Genomic DNA, 18,392 nt, shown 5'->3' with positions numbered 1-18,392 from the left:
TTGCCACAGTTTATATGAACAGTGGTCGGAGCATCCAGCTGCCATCAAACGAAATTAACCACTGCAGCATGCACTGCTGGGTCTCAAGATGTGTTTTGTAGCAGGCTGGAGGGTATGTTGTGCATGTTGTGCCTGGACAGGAGGGCAGTCCAGTGCAGCTGGGGCTCATCAGTGGATGATCATAAACCTTTCACCTGCATGCACGTTTAGTCTTAGCTGCTGTGGAGCTGTGTGGACCGGAGAGAGTAATAAGAGGTTATGGAGCTGCTCTCTGTCTCACCATTTGCCCTCTGGCCTGGCTAACCGAGGTCCTGCGTCTCTGTGTGATTGTCCTGGCTTCATGCAGTATAATTCAAACTACACCATCATCACTGTGGTTCGCCTCCTGACCTTCTTCAACCCTAAAATGAAGTTCAAGCTTTTAGCAGACTGGAGGAGATACACAGTACTTGTGTGTATTGCTTAGAGATGAAAAAAAGTGGATTAATTAGTTAATCAACAGTGAATTAATCTGAAGCAAAAATGCTGGACGTTTGGTGACTCAAGCTTCTCAAATGTGTGGCTGTTTTTCCATTTTATATTCCTTCACAGTAAACTTCAGTTCAGAATTCTTTTCATTTTCAATCAATCTGCTGATTACTTTCTCAATCAATGAAATGTTTAGTCTCTAATAAGTCCAAAAATAGAGCCAAATGCCATTATGATTCTTGACACTTTTATATTTTCTCCAAAAAGCTGCTGAAAACCCAAAGATATTCAATTCACTGTCACATATTCACATTCCAGAACCTGTAGCCAGTGCATTTCTGCTTAGAAAACAAATATGTATAGAAAATTTAAGTTAATGATTTAATTATTTAAAGGAATACTTCACCCCCTCCATGACCATTTGAATACTCGCCCAGTGTGACGTTGAATTCGTGAAGAATAAGTGTTTCTCTGGCATGCCTCCATGAAGAATCCAAAAACGGGAAAATCTTTGGATAAATTGTTTGACCACAGCAAAGCTATGTAAATGATGTTTATTTTTTTAAGTGTTAGTTCGGATTCACCAAAGTCATTCAATAACACGAATGAATGGAACCAGGCAGTGATAGACGAGCAGGTCCTGTGTTCATCGAGGTAAAATGAATGTTTTTGTCAATGGAGCCTGGCTTCAAAGAGAGCATAGGTAAGTTATACTCTTAGTTCAGTCTTAAATACTAGGATTTTAGCGTAAAAGCATGTGTTTGGGAAGCACTGAGCATACGATTGGATTATGTTGCATAATTTGTTTGAGAGTTTGTAGAACAACGCTTTTATATAGTTTTATTGTAGTTTAACGAGACCCCCTATGACTTCAATTCATTGTGAATTTTCTGTTTTCGGAAAATTTTCTTCATGAATCCAACGTAACGGGGTGAGTAATTGATATACAGATGATCATGTGGGAGTATTTTTTTCTTCGCCTTATTGTTTCAGCTCTGAATCAATTATTTGCTTAAGCAATTTTTCAAGATAAATTGGCAAAGGTTTGACAATTACAGCTCCTCAAATGTGAGGATTTTTGCTTTTAGTAATAAACTGAGTATTTTGGGGTTTAGGACTGTGGTTAAGACATAAAAAAGCTATTTAAATACATCACTTTGGGCTTCAGAAAATTGTGATTGATATCGTTTATTGATAGAATAATCTACAAATGTATTTCTAATGAGAATAATCATTAGTTTCAGCCCTATTCCTAATAAACAGAAAACTCTGTAAACTTGCAGAGATGTCTTTCCCACATGCTCTTTAACATGATATATAGGCTCATTATGAGCCCATATATCAGAGTCGGAGTCATATGAGCTGCTCATATGATTGAGGGAATGAAGGCTCCTCACTTAAGAGTAAAGAAACACCGCTCACATTATATACAGGCTTGCATCGCATAAGCACTGTGGAATTTTTTTTAACATGCCAGCTATTTAGTTTCCCTTTAAATACAGCTGTTGTGTTTTCTAAATCTGTTTTCCACTGCTTCGTTAGCGACATTAGCCGCCCCTCCTCTCCCGCTCAGCGTCCCACCGAAATGCACAGGCTATGACATCCCTTCCCTCCTGGCCTCAATAAGTAATTCTTCTGCCTCATCGACTTTGATTCCACAGGTCCTCGGCTGGGTCGCATCAGGCATGGGGGCAGCCACCCGGATCTTGTCAATATGATGGGCTGGCTGGCGCATCAGTGGCACCCGGGCAAGCCAGAATCATGTCAGCCAGACCCTTAGGGGGGCCCGCAGAGTTAGCCAGAACAGGATATTGCTGTGTGATCATTCACCAGCAGCAGACAAATCATTAAACCAGTGGCTGCGTGCCGCTGAGAGGCTCAGGCATTTCTGTCTGTCACACTGACTTTCCCCTCAGGTTAGAGGTTGTGTTTACGTTGTGAGGCTGTCATTGGCTCTTGCATGATTGGGGATTGCCACTGGGAAGAAGGCTAAATACAGTATGTTGGATTGATTATTTTGTGCCAAAATAGATGTAAATCTTTTCCCCATTCTGTTTTCTCTCCTGTGCACAGTCTTGAAAATAGCCTTTCTTTTTGGAGACTTTCCCTTACCTGCTTTTTATGAGAGGAAATCTTTGCACACATGTTGCTTTCCGGGGACTTCCCATTTCAGAAAAGCAAATTAGTCTATTTTTAACACGTGTCTGTGTTTGATTTATTTAAATTCTTTTACTGTAGAACTATCTTTAAGTTTCTTTTTGTCTTTCTCCCACGTTTATTGGAAGCACAGGATTCACACTAAATGAAATTACACAGAACGCTTCTGCTTGTTAATGATAACCACACGTAAGCAAACCCCTCTGTAGAGTCCACTTTTTTAAATCAATAATCAATTTAAGATGGGTGGGAAATGGGAAATTTAGTTGGGAACTGCGTGTCTGAATGAGAGCTTTGTTATAAACTTGAACTTTGTGCAGAAATGGCGCTTGTTTTGGATGTCAGGGGTTATTTACTTGGATGCCTTGTTTGGGTCTCAGACCAAGCCCTGGCTGTTTGTCAAATTTCTCAAAAAAAAAAAAAGTTGGGAGCATTGAAATCCGTTCTTACTGGAGGGCATCCAACGTTACATATAGGAGCTCACATTAAGCACACTTACTGCGCTTGGGTGTTACTCTTCAGGTCCAAATGCAATTATTCGACCACCTCAAAAGAGACTTTTAAGGGACGTCACGTTTCTTCACATGCCTACAGTGAGCGACTGTCAAGTAATTGAATAAAGTCTTAATGGATTTCGGGGGTGACCATTCATGAGCCCTCAGAGGCTTTCTTCTCAGCCCGTCTGCTGGGTTTGGTCGTCAGCCAGTCTCCTCTGGTAGAAAAGGCTGAAATACCTGCAAATGGTCCAGGCAGTAGCCCTTCACCTCCTGCTGTGGAGGTCACTGTAAAAGGTGCTATGTCTTTGACACAGACACACACGACCCCGTTATTGTTCCCTCATGCTCATTTGCAATTCAATTAAAAGGAATCTGCTTACGGTTGAGTCAGAAAACTAGAATCGCTTGATAGGGACTGTTCATGTCTAAATTAAAAATACATATTTTTCTTCTTAACTGTAATGGCGCTTATTGATCTGGATCGATATTGTGTGAGTTGCTGAATGTTGGAGATATCAGCCGCAGAGATGTCTGCTTTCTGTCCAGTGTAAGATTGCACCCAACTTGTGGTGCTCAAAGGGCCAAAGAATACTTCTAAAAAACTCAACAGCAATGTCCCTTTCCAGAAATCATGACCCAGTTACTCAAGATTATCCTCAGACCTTGTTGTGAGCAGTTTGTGATAAGAACTATTTTCTTTCTACCAAACTACTTTCGTCGACCATATAACTGCACAGAAGGAAGCGTGCATGTACTGCTAACTCACTTAGCACCAATGAAACGTGCAGCTCAGCCATGGAGGACCCTGATAATGCTCACATCTCTTGCTGTCAGGAGCCTCTCTTCCATGAGTGGATGCAAGCTTCCTTCTGAACAGTGATGTGGATGGTGGACAACAAGGTCTGTGGATTATCTTGAGTAACTGCGTCATTATTTCAGGAATTGCCGTTGAATTTTTCGAATGCATTTTTTTGTCCCTTCGAGCACCACAAGCCGAGTGCCAGACATCTTAATGAGCGACACTTGGCAATTCACACAACAATAATTTAGATTGGTAAATAGCACTGCAGGTATGAGGAAAAATATGGATTTCTGATTTTGGGTTGAAGTGTCTCTTTAATTCAAAAGGGTACACACTGCATGCTGAAAAGATGCACATGACAGCAATAGTGTCCTTTTGTAGGAAAAAAGGTAGGTGAGTTTGATGTATGACTTGCAGCAGCCTCATTGTTTTGGTCCTGCAGGAGCTAAAGGGCAGAGGTCAGGGGCCAGTCTGCAGTGCTCTGATGTTGAGGTGTGCTGTGTCGGCTCCAAGAAACAGACATCTGGGGCAACCCCCACCTCCTTTTCAAACACACACACAAACCTCCCCTGCCACACCCTTATAGTACCCCAACACCCCTCAGGCTGGAATAATTTCCTATTGGCAAACAGAGAGGCATCTGGCTTCATATCTGCCGCAGACAGTGGCATATGTAGACGCTTTATGTGTGCGCCCATGTGTTACTGGCCATGCATAATGCTTTGCTGCATTCCAGAGATGTCTCAGCAAAATTGTCTCATGATTGAACATTGGTTTTAAATCAGCCGATAGAAAGAAAAACTCTAAACGCTAAGCTTGGTTTCCTGTTTGGCTTTGTGTAGCGTGTTAGGTGACAAAGGTAAAGAACAGTACACACCCTGCAAAGCTCAGGCGCTGTAATTGTTTGTAGCAGTTTTAGCATTAGTGTCAGTTGCATGAATGAAAACTGCTCAGGAACTCTTTGAACATTCCCAAGATGCTGCATCCAGAGCCATGACTCTTTTGCTGAGAGTGCAGGAAGCTTACTGATGCGTTGCTGCAGCACTATTGACAGCCTACTTGATGTTTTGAAAGCGTTGTGTTGCTGAGAGCAGGGAACTGGAAGGGAATGGAGCAGAGAGCTGGACTACATACAGTACATTCTGTTACTGTGGAGCATATCACTGTGTGACGCAGCTCTATGGAGAGGGTGCTCACTGTCTTTGTGCAACTTTTGAGCAGCATTTGTTTATATGTGATAGTTTTGCATACAGACACTTGATTTGCAGTCAGCAGATTTTAATCACGTTCACTGTTATCAGCTTGTTGTCATTTATTGTTTGATTTGTTCAGTGTTTGCTTAGTGAAAACATTGATTCCAGCATCAACGATTCACTGCCGGAGGATGCAAACTGTTAAACTGAGTGTGTGTCTGAGTTGCAAGTTCATTAGGCAACACCTACCAAGTGATGCAGTATCCATTAAATAAATCATACCCGCTACAGTTCGAATGTTGAAACTTGTGTTGAAACTCTATTAGACTGTACAAGTGTGTTCTGGCTAGGTGTCTCTGATAAACTGGCAACTGAGTGTATATCACCCAGGGCTAAATACAGTGCTGAGAGAGGGAAGCAGCTGGATCTGCACTCCCCATTCACAAAAAAAGTCCCCACAACAATAGACACAGCCTCACAGATGCAGATGCACACTACTCTAACCTCAGCCCCCTCCCCCTGTCTTCCTTCCCCTCACCCACCACCCCAAATTCCCCCTCCCCCTCCTCAGCAATTGTGTGCATTGACGCTTTCCAGAGGCGCGATCTCTGCACTGTCGCTCTCCTCTGGCGAGCGGCGCTTGACTGCTGTGACAGTGGAAACCTGTGTGTTTTTGTTACAGGCTCAGACAGAGACAGTCTGCCACTGACAGAGTGAAACAGCCCTTTAATGCAAGCACTGTCTCTCCACCCTTTGCAGCCTCTTGTGCTCTTTTTTTTAAATCGTGCAAGATAGAGAGAGGCAGAGAGAGACCAAAGGAGGGAGTGACAGCAGAGAAGGAGCATGACCGGGGAGTAGAGAAAGGGAGGAGGTGACAGACTGCTCGTGCTGGATGATCATATTCTATTTTCTTTTGCATCTGTCATGCAAACCATTGCAGACTCTCCCAGTAATAACAGTGTGACTAAGGGCGGGTTGGAAGAGCCTCTCTTTCAGCGTTCTTCTCTGTCAACCTGCAGGATCGCTGCCACTCAGATTATGGTAAGATTCACGTCGCAAAACAGCTTGTGAGGACGCCTGCGAGTGTGTCGACTGCAGGCGTCTCACAATGTCAACACCTCTTTCCTCTGCCATAGCAACCAGATATGTTTTTATGCTTACTATGTGCAGTGGAGAAGGTCTCGGGTGCAGGGCATGCTATTTTTACTCAAATCGGGTTTGGAAGGTAAATAATTCAGTGATGGGTGGCATGTTTTCATGATGCAGTGAGTGGGACTCTGCAGTAAGCAAATACCCAAACATTTCTCCTAGATTTTCTGATTTTTTTCTTCACTTTTCTGATTTTACATTTGAAATGTTAAAGAAGAGAAGAGAGCAGTTTGCATTACCCTCACTGTTGTCTACTGTTTTGTTTACAGTGAAGCTGTGCACACACTGTATGGATGCAGCCCAATTTTAGCCCTGCATTGGTCAGCTCGAACCAATTTTAGAGTAGGGCCACATTTCTGCCAGATTCTTGTCAATTTCTGTTGTTTGGCAAGCAGTTGCAATGCCTGATTAACTATCAGATGGGTTTCTGGCATGTCAGAAATTCTGGTCTGCTGTCTCTTGGTGTGATGAGCAGATCCACAGTCCGATATCCCTCATGGCTGCAGCTCAAGAGATCCGTTCTAAACAGCATTGAGCGCATTTTAATATTTTTAACTGTAGTAGTATTTTACATGTTGTTGATCAAACTACAGTCTTGAGACTGCTGTGTTATTTAACTGAATTGAGACAGTAATATCTGCATCCTCCAGACATCTGTAGCTCTGCTTTTTTTTCTGATGGAATTGCACAAAGTAACACTGCGTTTCTCTCTTTTTGTCAACACTGAGGATACAGCCATCTTGTTTAAATAAACTTAATTGAAATTGAGGCCTGACAATATAATGTTATCATGATACTTTAGTAACAATACCATATCATTGCTTTTAAAACATATTCTGACATGCTAAGTAATGTGATATATTGCAATTTATTATGCTTTCCTCAACTTAAAATTATGATACCGAAGGAAAGTTTACAAAAGAGACAATTATTTTTATTGCAGCAAAATGTATCTCAGTAACCAACAAAGCATTTGATTTTATTTCAGTAGACTACTAAAGTTTAATCTATATATACAATATTAATAATTTATATGAACAAAAAATGTATACTTAGCATCTGGTTGATACAGTATTGCCACAGAAAATATTGCATTATTATGCTGTGTTAGTGTGATCAGCCAAGTCGTCAAACATCAATTGATCCGTACAATGTGAGCATAAATGTCACCTGTTCTTGCTGCCAGAAAGGCTGCTGTTAAATGTGTCATGTGAGTTAAAAGAACAATAAAATCTCACAGTGGCTGCCCAGCTTTAGCTGTGGAAACAGTTTGTCTGTCTTTGGCTGGCAGTTGTCAGGGGTTCATAAATCCCCCTTGAGAGAGGAAGGAGTGGCACTGTCCTCTTAACTTGGACATTTTAGATTTTCCTTTACCATGCCACATGTTTCTATAACTGGGCATTGAAACACTTTGATTAGGATGCTTGATTTAATTGTTTGTAAGAGTTGGGCTCAGATAGATCAAATCTAGCAATCATGTCTTTTCAAGTGCTATTGCTGCAAATCAAATAGTACTGTTCTTTTGCCTCTGGGTACATCTCTATCTCAACCATGCACACCTGGAAACCATTCTCTCTGTTGTCATTCACGTGGCTTATTTTTAAACTACTAGCTGCAGATTTCTTGCAACACAGTTTGGCTGTTGCTCACTGCATTCAGTATTTTGTTGAACGGCAGCATCATTGTTTGCGTGAGAAGGCAAGAGTTTAATTTTGGGCTTTGGGTAAGGAACTCCTGGAAAGGAAAGCAGGAAAGCACTGCATACATCATCAAGACAGCATGCATGGGTGAGCATGGGACATTTTTTCATACTCATACTTGGGTGGATTGCCACATTGTGCAAAAGCATGGACTCCTGCATATTTCAACAGTGCGGTAATGTATGGAAATGTCATTTGGAAATGGAGTTGTTGTGCTGAAATGCCACGACATTTCATCTATAGCATTCTTTTGGAAACACAACAAACAATTAACCCAAGAATCACCCCAAAATCATTCAGTTTCACACCAGTGTGTCCAAATGTCTCCAAAGCAACATTGGAGTCTTTTCCTCCTTAAAAAACATTTCCCATAAATGCAATGGCTGAGAGATGAGAGGAAATGGAATTGAATTGATTAGCAGAGATTACTTGGGTGTATACAGCTAATGCCCATTTCTGCACTGGAGACAGACACATGGACACAAATTCAATGAGCTGCCATTAGATGGGAACATAAGAGAGACAGACTGACAGGTAGACTAGAAGAGAGGTCTTGCAGTTCAGAGTTCAGGAGTGATATATGGAAAAGTTGAAAGGAAAGCAGGGTGAAGGAGGCACTATTGAGCCAAGATCCCCTCACAGACAGCCTGCCGCTGGCTGTCTCTGAGGCTGGTGGCTGTCTGTCTGGCTTTGGGGCTGATAGGATTGGGTGGGGTTTACCCTCACTCTGCTGTCTCCCTCCAGTTGTAGCTGGCAGCCATAAAACCATTAAGTCGTCTTTGGTTAATCAGTGGATTATTAACTGAAATAGACATATTTTTGAGGTAAAACATGATTTAAAAAGCTTTCCTTTTCTGCCTCAGGTCTATTCTGTGGACCCGACTGTCTGTGAATTGGTATCTAACCTTTATCTTCTTATGGAGCATAAATCCCACTCTGGCAGGTCACAATCTGTGTAATACCAGAGCGTTAACACATAAACGGGTATAATCTATGAATCTAACTTGCTACTATCGTAATCTCTTAAAGGCAGATAAACTGAAGAGCTAATACCAGGTTTTGGAGGTTGCTCATCAGCCAGCAGGGCACAGGATGCGCCTCAGCTCATCACCTCATTAAAATTTCAAAATCTGAATGCTGGCAGGGACCAGCTGCTGATTTATGTGCATTCTCAAATATGCATCATTATCTTAGGTGTGTTTATAGATATGACATCCTCTTTAATGTTCTTTTTATTAGTGATGATTTATGGGTTATGCAAGCTTTGACGCTGGAGATAAACTAGCTGCACTGATCCAAAATTGTCATCATTGCCTCCCAGACACACAATGCATTCTTCATCTGTGATCATACTGTCTGCTGGCTGCCCAGAGGATTTCTTGGTGCACTCTATTTATGCTAAGCTAGCTGGCTGGGTGGCTGCCTTGGTAACTATGGTAACAGTATCCCCCAGAAAGTTGAAGAGACCAGGGCTTGCTAGGCTAATTGTGAGCAAGTGAAGCGTGTCTGCAAAGTTAGCTGTAGTCCCAGCAGCCTGGACGATGGCCTGTTCAGGGGATTGTATGCAGCAGCCATCATGATAGAAGTGATCTGCTCAAAGAGTGTGTTTTATTAAGTATTTGTTTCTCATCAGAGGGCACTGAATCATCTAGCTACTTGACTTACATACTTAAAGACCAAAATAATATACATAATAAATGATAAGAAGACATAAACTTGGAGATAAATCACTATTAGAAACACTTTTACTAATTTGGAGCATATTATACTATTACTGTTACACTGCTATTATACTTGTTATGATCATTTATCAACCTGCTTTATAATTTTTTTGTATTGATAACTGTTCATACACAGTTGTAGGTCAATTGACAGAAGATTAATTGGCTATTTTGTATAATTGATTCATTGTTTCATTCATCTGCAAGGCAAAAATGGCAAACATTTGGTTTGTACTTATCAGATGGGAGGATTTGAAAATAAAGCCTTAAATAATGTCCCTATCAAGTTAAAGATGTTTATTATGATATTATTTATTATCAGAGGTACAATTGCAAAATAGGGTGAGAGTTGTCTTGCCTTTAAGCTGGCAGCAGAGGAAACCAGCAGGATGGGACAGATGTGACACTTTGACGATGTGTTATGTGTTCAACCCAATGCAGGAAGATATAAAAAGCAGGTAGCAGCAGTTTGCAGCTAACTCGAACAAGAGGAACAGTGGAGGAAAATGTCCACAAATTGGGGAAACAATAAGGTGGTAAATGATTGCTATTGCCATGTTATAACATCATTATTTTTTAGAAAAGTGCTGCTGACGCATTTGTCATGTGTCCCACTGGAGGCAGGTGCTGTTGTGTCACGGCCATCACACCTCTTTCGCGTCAATGCAAACATAGTGTTTTGAAGCACACACTGTGTGATGCCTCTGTTGTTTGTTTGTGTGAAAATCCAAAAGCGATAAGGAAGGGACTTCGTAGTGGCCCTATAGCGTGGCCCCTTTGTAAAATCACATCATCTGTTCTTGTCTGCCTACTGTAGGTGTTAATGATGAATGATTTTCTTGAAACTAATGGGGTTTTTTTTGCCCCTCTCTTGTAGACTGGTGTTGTGTCATTTGCCCCGGGCCTCTCCCTCAACCATTTCCAACTGTGTGAAGAAAAGTGAAAAGGAGTTTTAATGAATCAGTATTCGCTAGCCGACGCCATGACAGACAAGTAAGTGGTTTATCTTTTTCTCAAAAGTGTGGTTTGTGTAAAGATCCCACTGTACTCTGTGTCCCTTTTGTGTAGTGTGAAGTAAGATGATGATGTTGTCTCTTGTGATTACACTTCTCTCGCTCTGCACAAGATTGTCTCCTGGAAGTGTTTGTGTGAGTGTGTTTTCAGCGCAGGAGTGGAGGAGAATCGGGGGGTTCTGGCAGCACAGAGAGAAGTGTGTTGTGTTGGGGGGTTGGTATAAAGACAGTCTGTTTTGCCCCCGAAGACGTATGACATTTGCATCAGGGCTGATTTGCATTCTCGTTCACTGTGCTGGTATGTTGCTGCTGTTAGTTGGTCTTTATTTCACTGACAAAACACTGTCGTTTAAAGGGTTTAGAGCCTTCGCTGTTCTACCTCTTCCTTTGCTCCTTCTATGTTCGCCCCCTTTTTCCCTTTTTCGTGGTTTCTTCTTCCCTCTTTTCATTTTGGACCCGTTCTCTGAGCTCCCTATCTCTTTTCTCTCTTTGTCTCCTTTGTAAACTTTGCTTTTGTCTCTCACGCCGGTGTTTGTTGGATTTGATCTACATAGAGAGTACGGAGAATTTGGGTGCAGTAAGCAAAATAATCCGCTGTCAGCATTCATAATAAGCGGAATAAGTGGTGTGGGCCAGTCAGCTGAAAGGGATAGCCGCAAAACACACGGCAAAGGCCCAACAAGGCCAGGCCTATTATGTGCTTGAGTTACAGCAAATGAAAGGGGCAGTTTAAAAAAAAAAAAAAAAAAAAAAAGTTCAGCCGGCAACAAAACAAAAGAAACAGGTTGTTTTCAGAAAACTTTGATGAATCGTTTGATGAATCGTGGTGATGATGGATGCATGTGCCGGAAGAGGCGTGCATACAGTAAAGGATGAGGTTGATGTGATTCAGTGTTTGTAAGCACTTAGTCAACTTCCGGCATCTTTCCACTTATTACTAATGCACCTGTTTACCCTTTTGAGAGAAAGAGACAACGGGGGAAATGTGGTGAGTCACTCAGATTTCCTAGGCAACAGGCCTCAGGGTAGCTCCCCCCGGCTAACACCAGTACAATAATGTCACTATAAAATATCTTAGTTGGTTAGTAGAGCCGGATAATGCTATATTTGCCCAGTGGGGAATTTCTCTTGCAAATTAGAAGGTTGTACCACTTAAGACATTCCCTTAAGAGCATGCTTTGCCATTTTTGCAGAGCCAGACATTTAGGCTTTGGAAATTTTTAAGTGTTTTGGATGCAGCATAAAAGGCAAGCAAGAAAAAGATGTTCTTGGAAGCTTTATTTTGCAAACAAGACACAGCAGTATTTTTTTTTAATAAGGCTCTGCTGGAGCAAGGCGAAGTGAAGTGAAGGCTGGGTAAGTAAGTGATGATGTTGTTGACAAGCTGTCCGGTCGGATGAAAGGTATCCGGGCAACCAGAAAGGGGCAAAAAGGGGTGGGGGTGGCGGTTTATTGTGCGCTAGATGCTAGTCCATGTTGTAGGATGATTGTTCCTAGGGGAAGAATGATAAATGTTACGCCAAAAGGAAGTGAGGGGAAAAGTTGGAGGACGTGCCCCCCGACGGTGACGGTGAACAAAGCCTCCCTCAACATGGAGCTACTTAAGATTCATACAAAGGCTGAAGAAGACGGCTACTTATTTTCTCTCTTTTTCACACACACACACACACACACACACACACACACACAAATACACGTAAATGCCTCTAATTTCTTTTCTCTAGCTCACTCATGAGCAAACATTTACACATAGCGGGATATCAGTGGACATTCCTGTAGATATGTGCATTCCAACTGGGGTTCCCAGATACACGCCAGCCTGCAGACGCATCTAAAACAAATGAAATGGTTTGCACTCACAATTGTGACACTGGGAGTTTTTTTTTCTGTTATCCAGTGGTGGAATGCAAGTGAGTACATTTATTCAAGTACTGTAAGCACAAGTTTGAGGTAATTGTACTTAATTTGAGTATTTTCTTTTCATGCAACTTTATACTTTTACTCCACTACATCTCAGAGTGAATATTGAACTTTTTACTTACTTTTTACTCTTTACTTACTCCATTTATCTGACAGCTTTAGATAGTTTACAATAAAGATTTTTGCATAAAAAATGCAAGAGTTCATAAAATATGTTTTGTTAAAAATAAATGAAATTACCACACTTTATACAAGTACAGCTGAAATAAGCAGTTGATTAATCAATTACCTGATTGTCAGAAAATTAATTGGCAACTATTCTGACAAGCATTTAAGTCATTTTAAATTTTTAAATTTTGAAAAACTTTTTTTATTTTTAAGGTTTAAAGATTTTTAGGTTTTGGGTGTGTTTTTCCTATTTTTTATCTTTTGTTTGGCGGGAGGGGGTATTGTTTTTTCAACAATTTTCAATATAATTTTGAGGTTTTGGATGTTATTTTCTTTCTTTTAACAAATTTCTATTTTTGAGGTGTTTTTCTTATTTCTCTGTACTGGATACTTTTAGCTTTCATACTTGTTCCGGATTATGCTTACTTTTACTTAAGTAACATTTTCAATGTTTGAATTGAATACTTTGTCCACCATTGCTGTTATCAGTGCAGATGTTGCTTTTGATGAAGGAGCTGATAATCCAGCTGCAAATGTGCCCTCGCATCTCCAAAAAAATGAACATGTTTCAATTGCGGGATTTTAAGTTCAACCTCCTATTGTACCAGGATGCACTGGGATGAGGAAAGTTTCTAAAGCCAGATTTGCTCCGTAGTGCTTGTAGACAGGGATTCTTTCTGTTGAAATTCAAGCCCGCACTAATCCTCTTCAACACACTGCTTTGTGTGTGTATTTGTGTGTGAAAGTACAGAGTCCATGCACCCTCCATCCAGGATTTGGATGAACTGGAATTTCACCCAGTTGTTGTGTTATTTTGCTTCTTTCAAAACGGTTTGCAGCAGGGTTCACCATGTTGCATCATGTATGAAAGTAGGACAGAAAGACAATATCTTAAATGCACAAAGGGAATGCAGTCACTTGTCAAATGAAAAACATGTTATTTTGTTAAACACATTTGCAAGTGTAAGCTGTGCGTGCCTCTGTTCACTGGGGGAAAACACAAATAGGAAAGAAAGATGTGATGTTCCATAAGCCCTCAAACCATACTCATGTTTCTTTATGTAACGGCTCCATTCTTGTTTTCCATACGGAGAATCCTCCTACTCATCTCTCCTCGCTCTTCTCTTTGTCCTCTCTTTTCAACCGCTGTATGAATTTGCACGCTTGAATATCCTCTCTCATAGCAAACCCTGTTTTCTCTCTCTTCCTCTGTCCCTCTCGTCTTCCTTCCCTCCCCCACCTGTGGTGGAGCATGCTGACAGCCCTGTCAGAGACTTGGGATGTTTATAGATAGATAGTAAGGGTGGCTGCACAGTGTGTGTGTGTGTGTGTGTGTGTGTGTGTGTGTGTTGGGGGGTGTGTGTGTGTGTGTGTGTGTGTGTGTGTGTGTGTGTGTGTGTGTGTGTGTGTGTGTGTGTGTGTGTGTGTGTGTGTGTGTGTGTGTGTGTGTGTGTGTGTGTGTGTGTGTGTGTGTGTGTGTGTGTGTGTGTGTGTGTGTGTGTGTGTGTGTGTGTAGGGGGCTTTTACTGGAATGACCACACTGACATAGAGATGGGAGGCCTTTTCCCAGTCTACTGTATATCTGTTTGCTTTGTGTGTGTGTATTGATCTCAGTCTCAGGGGACGAAGGATTCAAAACCACCATCAGAAGCTGGTTAAAAGCATTTTTTTAAACTGTCACTTAAACAAAACTGCAACATGTATTCTGGTTAGAAACCCATTAAAGTGTCTGATCAAAAGTTGCACTCTTGATAGTAACGACACTGAAGACAGAATTGTAGGATTTGTCAGGAGTACATGTAAAAAAGACTGCTCTTACTTGTGCAGTTCAGTCTGCGGACGGTTTATTTTAGATTGATTATTGATTTTTCCCTACTGTCCACTAAGTACCTAAACAGTCTTTTTTTTTTTAAAAAAAAAAAAAAGGTCTTTGGTCTGAACTGCATCACCATGCAGCAACAACTAGGGTTGTCCCGATCAAGTTTTTTTTTGCCCCTGATCCCAATTAGAGTCATTTCATTTGATATATGACCACACTGACATAGAGATGGGAGGCCTTTTCCCAGTCTACTGTATATCTGTTTGCTTTGTGTGTGCGTGTGTGTGTATTGATCTCAGTCTCAGGGGACGAAGGATTCAAAACCACCATCAGAAGCTGGTTAAAAGCATTTTTTTAAACTGTCACTTAAACAAAACTGCAACATGTATTCTGGTTAGAAACCCATTAAAGTGTTTGATCAAAAGTTGCACTCTTGATAGTAACGACACTGAAGACAGAATGATCACAATTTAACTTAGTGCAGCATTTGTTTTTTTCAACAAAATAACAAAGTAAACAGAGTAAAGTGTCTTTAGAAATAGCTCTCAAATCCACTCGGTGTAGCATTGTAATAAAAGTTCAGAACACTATAAATTTAATATGGCCGTTATTATAATAATGATAATATAATCACAGTTCCACTTCACAGTAGTGTTGTAGCTGAACTGAAACATTCTCAGTCACAACGAATTATCTGCAGTTCCACTTATTACAGCATTACAGTAACTAATTTACTAAAAAATCAACAGAAAAAAATTCAATTCCACTTGAAGTGGCATTGCAGCAAGGAAAAAAATCAGTTTCTATATAATGGAGTATTACAATAAAACCTGAATATCTGCTGCAAATCGTGCTCTGCGTGCACAACACTTGTGTGACAGCGGATGTAAACAAAGGATCGGGCGGGGTACATGCTCAAAATAACCAATAATAATAATAACAAAATAATCATCAGTTAAAAAATGCATTGATCGGGCCTGATACCGATCTGTCCGATCCAATCGGGACACCCCGACTTTAAGAACATAAAAAAAGATGAGCACTAGTAGCTGAGAGGTTTTCAGCCCATGCCACATAACCGCAACACCCCGTCCCACTGACTCCCGCCTTTAGATCTTTGTTTCATGTCATACCCGTCTCTCTCCCCCCTGTCTGTGTCGTCACTGTCATCTCTCAAATAAAAGCAGAAATGTAAACTAATCTTTGAGATTAGCCCCCCCAAAAAAACAAAAGTGCAAATTATAGGCTCGGAGTGAAAAATCAGTTGTCACGGTTAAGCAAGCTCAATCATCCGTCCTGTCAGTATGTTTACCATAGGCTGGGTTTCTGAAGTAGGGCCTTTTAATAAATTTGTTCTGGCTTCAAGAGTCTTCAAAAGGCCAGCTTTGCTCTTTCCTCATTCAAGTCCACTCATCAATTAAAAAAACCCAGACCCCTGACATTCACACTTCCTCTCCGTGCCCTCTCCAGACCGCTGTGTCACCAAGGGCGTGGTTTTGGGGGGCACGGCTGGGCTTGCACCCGAGCTCGACACCCACTCAGGACGTTCTGAATTGAGACATGTGAAGGCGTGGTGTCACCAGTGTCACTGGGATTCGTGGGTGCATAGTAAAAAGTCTGTATCAGCTGTCACAGGGTTTTGTGGGAGCCGAGGGAAGCCAAGTCAAAGTGCTTCCTAAGGATGTCGAGGGGGATGCACCCTTTGGCCTACAGCTCATCAATCTTACACAACTGTCATCTTCTCCCGGTGCTCCATTGATGCGGTCAGAGGAGGGCGAGAGGCAGGGACTCACTGCTTCGTCTTGTATTTGTGCTTGCTTGCATACATGTTTTTTTTTGTCTTTCAGTAACAAAGTGACAGGAGAATGGGAGAGTCTGGAGGAAGATAGAAAAACACAGGGGGATGTTTTGTGCTTAAAGTGGCCACACACTGCAACCATCAGGCATGGCACTTGACCTTGAGTAACCATCCCGAAACTGATAGTAACAATGAAACTGATCAGTAGTAACATGCTATTAATTACAGTCAGTTAAAATCAATATTTGTTGACATTAATGCAATAAGCAATCTTAATACGGATAAATATTCCAAACCACAAGTGACTGCAGGATGCTGTGGTCATTTATACATGTGAAACCAGAGGAAGATGGCAGATAATGTAAATATGATCCGTTGTAAGTGAACTGTCTGTGTTCGTAGTCTGGTGTGTATCATCTCTGCTTACCATAATCTGATTATTCTTTTATACAGTAGAGCGGTGCTGGAGGGGAGGGGGTGCATTACAGTAGATTTACCCCACCAAGCAAATGCTAATGAGGCTGCATATTTGGGTTCATTTGGGTGACCTGGATTCAGTTGTCTGGAAGATTTGTCTCCTGGTAGTATTTGTTGCTTTGTCAGCAACATCCATTGTGACATCTTTAGTCTGCTTTTTTTTTTTTTTTATTCTACTGACTTTTGTTATCTTCATTATTTAAAGATTAAGTGTTTTTAAGGGTGTAGAGATACAAAGTCATTGATTTCCTGTTAAAAGTACCAATACAAATTAACCATGAGTCCCAAAGTGAACTATAGTCAAGGAAAAGTAAATATGTAAGCTCATGTTTTGCCCTCAGACTGAGTTGGATTGTATTGGACTGTGGGAATAAAGCTTGTGTACTTGTGCAGGGAGAATGTATTCAGCCTTGTTGTAAAGGTTTTCATTTTGCTCAAGGAAGCAGTCTGAGGGAACAGACTGGAAAGTTTTTGTGAATGGAGGCTCAACCATCTGTCACAATGGCAATAAGAAGATTTCTACTTGACGCTCCCTTTGACTTATAAAATCTTGTTTTCGTGCACCAAAAAGAAAGAATTTTCCAGCTGACCGTTCGGTTACTGCTGATGCAGATTATTCCCTGAAGTCTTTGTTCTCATCTTGATTCATTAGGGATGCACAGCTCCAGTGCTGATGCTGTATAAAAAATTTAAAACGCCCTGAAAACCTCTTCTCTCAATGAGCAATGTGGTCGAACATGAAAACACAGTTTTCAAGTGAAAGCTTTTTTAGTAACAGTCCCACAGTAATGATGCAGATAAGATGAGTTTTTGAATGTTATAATCATAGTAGATAATATCTAGGGATGTTTCTATCCAATCTTGTTGTATGGCTTAAATGATGGCGATGTCAGCTGGTCAACTGGTGAACCCTAACATTTCAACTTGTGCCATCAACAGATTAGAAGAATATAATATGACTAATTTCCTCCTCATTTCAATGCAACACAGGGTAAATGACTAATATACTTACCCTGTGTTGCATTGAAATCATTTGGAAAAAGTTGTTTTTCTTATATGCCTTCACAGTGAACGAAGCATCCTAAAACAGAGAAAATTTCTTTATGAATTGAAGCCATTGGGGTCCACAATTAACAACAGCAAAACTGTACCAAAACATCAATTAATTAATCGTTGATTTACTCTCACTCAACTCGTGCAGCATAATCCAAGTCTTGTTTATCTAGTTATATGCTCAGACAGCCCTTTCTAACAGGGAATTGGTTGGAAAGGGAAACTTATCTATGCTCTCTTCAAATCACATTCTATTGACAAAAACGGTAATCTCTCTCTTCCACTCTTACTGTCTATCTTGCAGTGCATGCCCACCATATGTGACTACAGACAACCAAAATTCGCTCTCATTGTGTACTGGAGGCAAGTGATTCACTGCACAAAGTATGCTGGAATACCTGCAATGCAGACCCAGCTGGCAGCGTGACGAGAGGGCATGACAATTTGAAAAATTTAA

The 18,392-nt window shown here is 41.0% G+C and overlaps 1 protein-coding gene across 3 annotated transcripts in view; it reads left to right on the top strand.

Annotated features, from left to right (window-relative positions):
* Positions 1–18,392, top strand: part of sema4d (sema domain, immunoglobulin domain (Ig), transmembrane domain (TM) and short cytoplasmic domain, (semaphorin) 4D) — a 51,549-nt gene that overhangs the window by 757 nt on the left and 32,400 nt on the right. For 2 of the 3 annotated variants that reach the window (XM_042509033.1, XM_042509029.1), the window contains exon 2: positions 10,565–10,680. The gene's annotated coding sequence lies outside the window, so the exon portion shown is untranslated. Of the gene's footprint in view, positions 1–5,989; positions 6,159–10,564; positions 10,681–18,392 lie in introns of those variants that run through there. The other variant, XM_042509030.1, reaches the window with a different exon arrangement.

Source organism: Plectropomus leopardus, chromosome 20 (assembly GCF_008729295.1).
Source record: "Plectropomus leopardus isolate mb chromosome 20, YSFRI_Pleo_2.0, whole genome shotgun sequence".
Lineage (NCBI taxonomy): Eukaryota > Metazoa > Chordata > Actinopteri > Perciformes > Serranidae > Plectropomus > Plectropomus leopardus.
Note: the sequence above shows the minus strand (reverse complement) of the source record. Positions and strands in the feature narration are given on the sequence as shown.